The following is a 10,518-nucleotide window of genomic DNA, read 5'->3' as shown; positions in this document are numbered from 1 at the left end:
TGATAACGTTATAAAATTTATCAGGGCTAGTGATTTATTGCGATACAGTATATGTACTCTTTCTACTTGCAGCAAGTAAGAAGGGTGCAAATTTATTTCACGTGGAAGGTAATTAAGGGTTCTTTAAGTTGATTAAAACACCGATTTCTTTTATGTTAAAGTTTTCAAACGAGTAGAAACGTCAGTAGGCTTTTTACTCTTATATTACAGTACGTGTTACTGAAATTCAAAAATGTATTTTTTTTCTTTTGTTGCGTTTAAGTAAGTCACGCAAAGGTCGTCGAATATTATTCTAAATATATTTCTGACACGCAATCACTTTTGATATTCAAGTTATTTGAAATACGGTGAGACCTTCAGTATCTGAATTAATACAAGATCATTCAGATAATAGAGTTTTTTAATTAGTATAACACTTGCTTTTACTTATAGTTGTTATTTTATATTTCAAAAGCAATAATAAGGTAATTAGCAAAAATTTCATACATTTTTATATAATAACAATATACTTAAATAGTAAGGTATTGAAGAAGTGGAATATTAGAGAAGTAATAGGATAGCTGGCACATTACGTAATTGAATATTTTAGCAATGAAGGATTTAAATAATTGAAGGTTCAACTAGTGAAATATTTGAAAAGTAACATATTTAAATAGCATGCATATATCGAGGACTAGAAATTACTATAGTTGGTCTTCTGATAATATTGGTTCTTCTAAAAATACTAAAGTCTTAAATAATGAAAATAACAAACACAAGGAAATGAATCTATGTATACATTGATATGCAAAGCCTTAGCAATTAATTTCTAAAAACATGGTATATATCTTAAAGCATTTATCGTTGATAGAACAACGTAAAAGATAGGGAAAAAGAAGAAATAGGAAAGATGTAACATTAACAATTATTTTAAAAGCAAATGATATGTAATTGATACCCGAAACTTAGAAATTGATTTTTTCTTAAATAGTTCAAAGCTTAAATCGTTCTTAGAATAATTTAAAAGATGATAGGGAAGAAAAAATGAAAAAGATATGGTATTACCAGTTATTTCAAAAACAAGTGGAAAGTCTGCATCCTGATCAGTGGCGCGGAGTCGAAAAATGACGGAATCTACTTCAGCATCTGCTGGAACTAGAACTAATCCCATATCCGTGGAGGTATCAAAGCGTGGACGTGCACCCTTCGCCCACGCGAAAACGAATCCGAAATAAATCCATACTTTGCACCATTCTCCTGCAAAGGGCATTCTGCGAACAGCGAATCACTTCTTCTAGAACTCTGCTTTTGATAAACACACACATATATTATGTATACCACTGATTTTCAAGGATTGATTTGTCTTATTTCACGCAATTAAGTAGTAAAATTGGGTTAATACCAAAAACAATATTTTATTTTTGCAAATATAATAAAAAGAAGATACGAAAAATAAATGTGATTTTAATTCATTTAAATATTTCGAAATTTAGTTTATATATTTACTTTGGAATTTTTATATTCTATAAAAATATTTTTGATCGTGATATTCGTAATTTTTTCTTGTTATTAACGCTGAAAAATTCGAAATAAGAAAAATATTCATCATTGATAAATTGTTATAAAATGTTGATAAATTACAAATGTGAAAAATGCTAGAATGTAAAGAATGATTATCGGGAAATTCGTGAACGACAAGTTACAAATGCAAGGAAACGCATCAGGAAAATTGGAAAAACTATGATATACTGTGCAATGAAGTAAAATTCACATACTGGAAAAAAGTATTATATTATAAACGTGAATGTTAATATTACGAAGAATAATAAATTTTCTTTATAATCGGTGTTCGAATTTTACCAGTTTGTTTGTTAATGGAAAGATCGATATCTCGTTACACAAGTTCCCCTATTTCTTTTCTAAATATTGCAAGCAGGCGAGTTCAACCCTATCAAACTGACTGACAGTCATTTCATTTATCGAGTGAGTAATTATTTAAAGGAGTCGGTGGTCATTCCTCGATACCGCGTGATAGGGCGCGTACCCTTCATTCTGTCGACAGCAGTCTTAATTTATTTTCTCATGTTAACCTCGTCGATAAATATTTGAGTCATTTTCATTCCAATTCGAAGAATTTTTAATCACATTTTTTCTTTCTATAGAAATTTTTTCAAGCCTTGTATATTTTTTAAATAATTTATCTTTGCGTTGAATATTTATTTTATATTCCAATATTTTACCTAAAGGAATTATTTTTAGATTGTCACGCCGCGTTTATAAATATATAAAATTCCAGATATAAATAAAATGTAAAATATTATTGGGCAAGTTGAAAGTATTTCAATTTGTTATTTATTTGAACTTTTACAATGTTTTGTAAATAGATATGGATATAATTATGAATGGTACATATGTTACATATTTGCACAGATAATTTTGTAATAAAGGAGATTAATTAAATTCTATAGAAATTATCTGCTTCTGCTGTCTTTCTATACTAGTTATTTATATATGTTTATTTGTGAACTTTTTTTACAGAAATTTTTATTGTTACTATCTAAGGTAACGTAATGTATATTCTCATATACACGTTTGAGCACATTCTGCATTTTGCATATTCGCATATTTGCATGTATACGTCTCAGCTTAATAGAACGCCGGAAATTTGATACAACGAAATAAGCATTAGAGGCCAGCGTTGTAGCGTTCAATTTCCGATTACCGTCTAAAAAGTTATCGATTTGTCACTAAGTAATAATTCATTGAACTAGTGGAACTTCGCCTTTCTGGTATACGAAACCCACGAAATAATCGTCACTTAATAACGAACAAATATTCATTGTACGTTTTCAAAAGACTTTCTTTTCAGTGTATGGTAAAAATAGTATATTTAGAAATTTTATCATTTGTAAAATAAACATTCTGAACCAATAATTATATCACCACAATAATATTAATTATTATACTCATTTATTATTACTTATTATTATTATTCATTATTATTGCATAATGATATTAATACTAATATATATTATTCATTATATGTTTTAAAACACATTTATTTTCATTTTACATTTTAAAAAATATGAATATGGTCGATCAAGTTAAAGTATTCATTATAAACATTTCTAAAATACATCATCTTCAAAAATATTAAAATTCTTATTTACAAAATGGATTTCTCATTTGTTCTGCATCATGTCATCCTACGATAATAAAAAGAAATCATGTACTTTCAAGGTCGTTATTTTCTTACATATATAACATATACGAATTAAAATTCACTATTCATGAAAGAACCACTCTGGAATATTTAACCAACGAACAAATGAATCAAAAAATGTGCTGAAAGCATAATACACAGTTGCTAGTTGAAGTAGCATTTTCGATTAAATTTATCGCTGTTACAGAGGTAAAAGTAAGAGCGCAATTGCTGTTACGAACGAATAATCCACTTTAGCGATAAAGATTCAGATAGAATGGGAAATATCGATTTTATGATCAAGAAACGAGGTCGAGACCAGTCATTATTCGAAACTAACGCATAACAGCGTTCCTCGAGCGGTCAGTTCTTCGCATCAATCGTAAATCCTCTCGCTAGTAGAAGGTATGGTGGTGTAACACCGGATTTTATTGCAACTGTCACAATAAATCTATTAATTTGAGAAAATAAAAGTGTGAAAGCAAGCACCTATATTCAGACTGCTTTCACGTTCTTATCATTCAAGAAATCGTGTTTTTTTTTACTATACGTTCTTGCTTTAGTGTCTTTTGAAGCTAATACAAATTTCCATAGAAATATCTTGGAATGAAGTTTAAGGAAAGTGTTGTTTATCATTTGTTTATAACGGAATATTTCATTTCGCGAGTGAATTTATTAAGTGAATAAATATCTAACGGAAGATTTGTGGTAGTGAGACAAAATTATAATTGAAATTATAATAGAAAACTTCTTGGCTTATAATAAAAATTATAATAGAAATATTCGGAATTTGAAATCCTTTTATTTTATTTTTAGTATATTTGCTTAAATTTTGTTAAAGTATGGTTTCCAAAGTTTATTATTTATTGCATTGAAGACAGAATATTTATAATTATTGATTATTCAATTAATTCTTATACAATTTATCCAATTTGTTGCGATTAAAAATTATGACGCTGTTGGGAAAGTTGGCAAAATTTGTTTGACTATTTATTAGTATTTTTTAGTATTAATTCTTTAGTTTTTAAAGTATTAATTATAACAAATCATAGCTTAATTAAATACTATAACTTTACAATGATTTTACATGTTCCTTTATTTTTCAAATATTAATTTAATTCCTAATATTTCATAAATAAAAAGCCTATTAAGTAATTTACTGATATCTAAGAATTATTTAACTCTTAGTGATATTTGACGTAATCGAATTTTTCATTAAAAAATAATTATAAATTATTCATGAAATAATTACAACAATAGTCATAGGATATTATACTACTGAAAATGTTTTGTCACAATCTTTACATTTGTAAACAGTGTTAAAAAAATGTCAACTTTTAGTTAGTTACTCAATTTGAAAGTAATTTTATAATAAGTCAGAGTACTACTATAATTCAGTTTACAATAGATTTCTTGAATATTCTTCGTGCGATTAATTTAAGGGCTTTCGTTTCACGTCACTCATATCTATGTCTCTTGTCTACCGGTCAGATATGTTGAAACGATTCAATCTTTAAATACACCTGCCCCACGAATTATGGCAACGTAATTTACTTTATATCGTGGTCCGCCACGTGGCGATGAAATCACTCTAGATTGGGGGTGGAATGGTGAACACGGGATATCGCACATAGCGGAAGTGAATGTAGGCCAACTAGTCTCAGCTATCAATTTTTTTTCTCCAATTCAGCAGATGATTATTCAAAAAAATATTGTACGAATAACGGTTTCTTGTAAATTCTGATTTTTGTCCAATTATTTGTATTTATTTGCAATTAATTAACTTAAGTACAATTTTTTTGGTAGTTTGTAAACTTTGCTTCAAGACTTTGAAAACAATTTTAGGATGATTAGAAATATGTAAATAGATGCGTATTATATGTAATATTTTTATGTAAACAAAGTATGAAAGATTTTTGGAAATTAGGAATAAAATATTTGTAGAAATAACTTGTAGAATATTTTCAATTCTAGTCATTTTCTTAGCTATTAAATTCTAAATTAATTTTCAATAATTTTTTATTTTATATTCCACATTTATGTTTTTAAATTTAATTTAAATTTAATGACAGATTTGCTAATCGATTGCAATTAATTTTAGTAATAAAATTAGGAATAAAATATTTGTGGGAATAATTTATTATACGATAATTAAAATTTTCCTCTAAAAAGTGAATATAATATTCCATTAATTCTATTATTTATTAAATAATATTCCATTATTTCTTTTGAAAGAGATATATTACAGAAAAGTTTATATAAGATAAAACAAGATTAAATATAAGATTAAAACAATTTTCTTAAATTTGATTTGATAAGTTTTAATAAAAAATCATAATGACAGATTTTCATATTGAAGATTCAAAGGGCACTACATCAGCGTAAGTAAAAGAACAGAATAGTACCAACTACTAGAGTTCAAAGCACTCTAATAAAATATTAAAATATACCAGAATTCGACATGCCGTTATTAACTATTTACAACTTGTTAAATTGTAATTGCTTTGGTTGCGTGTAACAGAGGCTGTTAATAAATATTTAAAAATCCTCGTCTCACGTTAATAAGTCAGCACGAATTCTCGTCTTTGAGGATCGAGCTTCTGCTTGCCATTCTGCATAAGAATTTAATACTATCCCTGCCGGTCATTGTCCACCACGGATGGATCGATTTGATTTTCTTTTCCCTTGTCGTTTCACACGCTACATATTATTATATATGTAATGTTCATGTGGAATCGAATTATTACCGTGAGTTTTTCTAGTCGAAGTAACTTGGCGTTTGTGTCACATTATATCAACTTTCCGACGTAAGTATAAATGAGTTAGTATGAAGAACATATAAATCTTTATGTATATAATATGTATTTTTATAATAATATGTATTAATTGAGGAAAATTAAGTCAAATGTAAAATTCAGTCTTTTGGTAAACTTTTGTTACGAAAAAAAAATGTGAACCCTTAGAAATAGTATAATCATTTTTTGTCATTTTTGTTACTGTTAATTTATTTAATTATTCCTGAGATAATTCAATTTAGGGTGTCTAATAACTTTTTGGATTATTGTAAACTATTTGTTATCTGAAAGTATGAAGATATTAAATTTTATGTTTTGATATTTATTTATTATTTTATGTATGAACGTAATTTAAGATTATTTAATTTAACAAAGAATTCAGCTTAATTTTAATACCATTATAGCAAAAGCTAAATAAAAATTTTATTCTGTGAATTTCATTTTAAACATGTAAATAGTGTGACAAACAATATAGGTAATTACGTATCTATCTTCATCGATCTTTGACTAGGTGAAGAGAGTATATTTAAGCTTTTTAACATTTAACGTGAATGTAATTAATAAAAAGTATGTCACGCTTCTGCGAAAGAAAAAGATTGTTACGGTTAATCTATTATAGAAATGATTGAGCTGATTAATCACCTTGTGACATACATGGGTCATTGTTCCGATGAAAATGAAGTGAGAATATTTCTGTACTGTTCAGCTATTTTCTGTATTGTAGTAAAAGCAAAAATACAGTAAAAAGTTAAAATTACATTAACAATATTACATGTATATGTAATAATAATAATATTTCTAAATACAATTGTAATCATAAATGAGATATTACGATTAATAATAGTGATAAATTAGTATCTGAAAAATTAAATAAATTTTCCCATTCATCATATGATATAATACAAAGTATATACTTCAAAAATTTTTATAAAATAATTTCATAGAATCTATAATATTGTGCATATTTTTTTAAATAATTGTAACTGTATTAAACAATATTTAATACTGCAAACATCGTTCATATCTACTATCTAATCGCCAAATAATCAAATTTCATATGTAATATCATTTCATTATCTATTTTTAAAGTAATCAATCTTCAATCATTTTCCACATTTTACTGTCATTATAAATTATCCACAAGCTATTTTATATATACTTATTATAATATTAACAATAATATTGTACATGTATTACAGTATATAGTAATTTTATACCAATTATACTTGAAGAAATCAGTCTTTAATTATTATCAACATTTGTTATCAAAATTTTGAATTATTCATCAGTTATAATATATGCACATATTAAACTACCACATAGAAATATTTTGAAATTTACAGACAACGTCTGTACCATGATATAATATATATAATTAGTCGAACGAGGAAATGTTTTGTACTTATCATCGGAAAGCAGAATATTTGTTATTAACTATATTTATGAAACGGTCAAACACCTTCGCGTTGCAAAATGTGGAACGATCAAATATCTTTGTTAGTGGGATATGTAATGTCGTGCTGGCATGCCACGCTGGCTTAAAGCACTCAGAATGCGTCAACTAAAACGAAATTTCGTGTGACGTATCCGATATACAGACTACGAAGCGAAAGCACGAGGCAAAGAGTGGAATGAACGTGTAATGAAATAAAACCCGAAGTACAAAACACTCGATGCGCCAACCTGTTCTGAAATTTGAAGAAAACTACATCGATATGTCAAAATTCATCGATATCTTGTGATTTTTATTTTTGACACGAAGGCATACCATGATTCATGACACAGTTAACGTGTTAATAATTCAAATTCTGGCCAAAATTATGAGTCAACGACGTTACAAAATTTTTATATTTAACACGATGACACGTTATAATTTATCAGTATCTTGGAACTGTAATTGTTATCGTGAGAATGTTATGCATAATTTTAATATCTAACTTGGAGGTGTTCTAACACATAATGTTAAGTTTTAACAATTGCGATACAATTTATTGTTATTATAGAATTTTTATTTTGAATTTGACTCATGTTTATTTTTAATTTTATATTCATTTTAGTTTCGAACGTGAAGACGTGTCGGTATGTTTAATTTATTGGTTCTATAAAATAGTTACTTTTAAATTGATGATATCTTATAATTTTATATCAATACTATATAAATTTTAGTTTTACTAGATATTTTACAATTTATCAATATTGTAGAATTTTTATTTTTGAAATAATATACTATAACTCATCATTTTAATGTAATGTATTATGATTTGTTAATACCACGAGATTTTAATTTTTAAAATTACAATATATTATAGTTCATCAATATTATAAAATTTTAATTTTATATGCAATTTACAATATAATACGATTCATCAATGCTAGATAATTTTTATTTTTATCATAACAACATACTAAATATTTTGTTATTTTGTTTTCTTATATCTACAAGTTCTCCTAACTGCAACTTCGAAATATCAAAGAGTATAAAGATATCATTATGAAAATTCAGTTTTCCATTTTCCATTTCTCCAAACATAAATTTCTACTGTTTAAAATATACTTATTCCTGAATAGACATTAAAAATACCTAATTAACAGGTACGGTAGTAAACCGCACGATATAATCATATAAAAGATGTAGGCATAAACCATATTACACACGTACTAAGTGAAAATTTTCACATACCTGATCGCAGAGTCATTCAGTATCGCAAAATAACGAAGCAATACATGTTTTTGCTCGGCTATCCATCGATCGTCCACTTAACACACGAAGACTACTTTTTCCCGCGCAAAGTAGCTGATACAAGCAACAACGTGCACTTTCCAATCATCATCTCCCCTCTCCAAAATCTCTCATCTCAAGAACAACTTACAACCACTTGCCAATGACCCAATAACGAATACTCGAAAGCTTCCACCCGGATACCATCAATGCCCGGTTATAATTAGCACTTTGAATTGAAATAACACCTTAACAGCACTCGCAGTCGCGTGTCAGGAATCGCAAAAGTCGTTTTTCCGAGTATTTACTAAGCAGAAAATTCTCGACAACGATGCAAGGGTGGATTTTACACGACGAGTTAACCGTGGTCGAGGGTCGACATTTTCGAGGGTTGTGGAAGAACGCACCACTTCACGTGGCCGCGAACGCCGCGCATGTGAAGGGGTTGTCTCGTTCAACCCCCCAACGCGAACCCCGTACGTTCATGTCACGTGTACGTCGCGTAACACCGTGGCCATCCCCTCCACAGGTTGCCAAAGGTGCATCCACCTCTTCTCTTCTATCACCGATTTTCGCTTCGACGTCCATTTTTTTCTTTCTATCGCGTGCCCCTCTTTCCTTTTATTTCTCAATTAATATATGCAATTCTTAAAAATTTCTTACAACAATTCGATCCTTTACTTATGTGCAATTATGTATAAAAATTTCAGTGTACTGTGCGTAATTATACTTGTGAAAGAATTAAAAGGCATAATTCGTAGAATTCTTATGGACAAATTAAAATGTGTATTTTTAAAATTTTTATAGAAAAATTAAATTATCGTGATCTGTAAAATTCTTGGGAAGTAATAAAGTGTGCAATTCTTCTAATTTTTGTGAAAAGATTAAAGCATATAATTCGTGAAATTGTTATAAAAGAATTCTGATCTCCATAAAAGAATTCACAGGTGCAATTTTTAAATTTCTTTCAAGGAATTAAAGTGTATAATTCTTAATTCTGTGCAGTCTTATATCGAATTGAACCCGATTAAATTAAAATAAAATAAAATTTCTACGACAATTTATTTATTTATTATTAATTTATTTATTGATATAGAATGTCAAATATAATTCGAATCATAAAAGGTTAAAATTCTTCTAAAAAATTAAAATATATAGTTGGTGAAATTTTCATTGCTAAATCAAAGTCTGTAATTTACAAAATTCTTGTGCAAGTATTAAGATAAGAAAATTAAAATATATAATTCTTACTATTTAGTCTCCTTATTGGAAAATAATATTAAAGTGTTGTTGACGGAGGAGGATTATTTTCATTTATTGAGAATATCGTTTTGTGAAGACGTCAATGGGTCTCCTTGAGAGGTCGCGATTTTATTTTTACCACAAGGACCTAGATTGTGTCTTGGTGAAAATGTGTGAGATTAATAACTGGGGTGAAAGTGGAATTTATGCAAATATGCAATGCGGATCCTGTGGCAATGGGTAAAATTGTAATGTGACGTAAGGTTGCAGTATATATGTTAAAAGCTTGCGTTAGCCTTGGAAGTATTGCATGAGTTTAAGAATTTTTACGATAAGGGTTGCAATGATTAGTCGCTGCGTTTAGTATGTCTGTAATTTTTCAAACAGCGCAATAAGTTAAAGTAACGTGCAAAGAAATTTGTATACAAATTTTTTGCTACATTTTGATCATTGGTATCATTTTTATTCTTACTTAATTGATCTTGAAATTTATAATCCCAGAAATTTATTTTGACAAAAAAAAAGTTGCATTTCGTTCGGTAGAAAAATACTAATATACCGGAATTATAAAATAAAAGAAT

Source organism: Lasioglossum baleicum, unplaced genomic scaffold, assembly GCF_051020765.1.
Source record: "Lasioglossum baleicum unplaced genomic scaffold, iyLasBale1 scaffold1812, whole genome shotgun sequence".
NCBI classification, from domain to species: Eukaryota; Metazoa; Arthropoda; class Insecta; order Hymenoptera; family Halictidae; genus Lasioglossum; species Lasioglossum baleicum.
Note: the sequence above shows the minus strand (reverse complement) of the source record.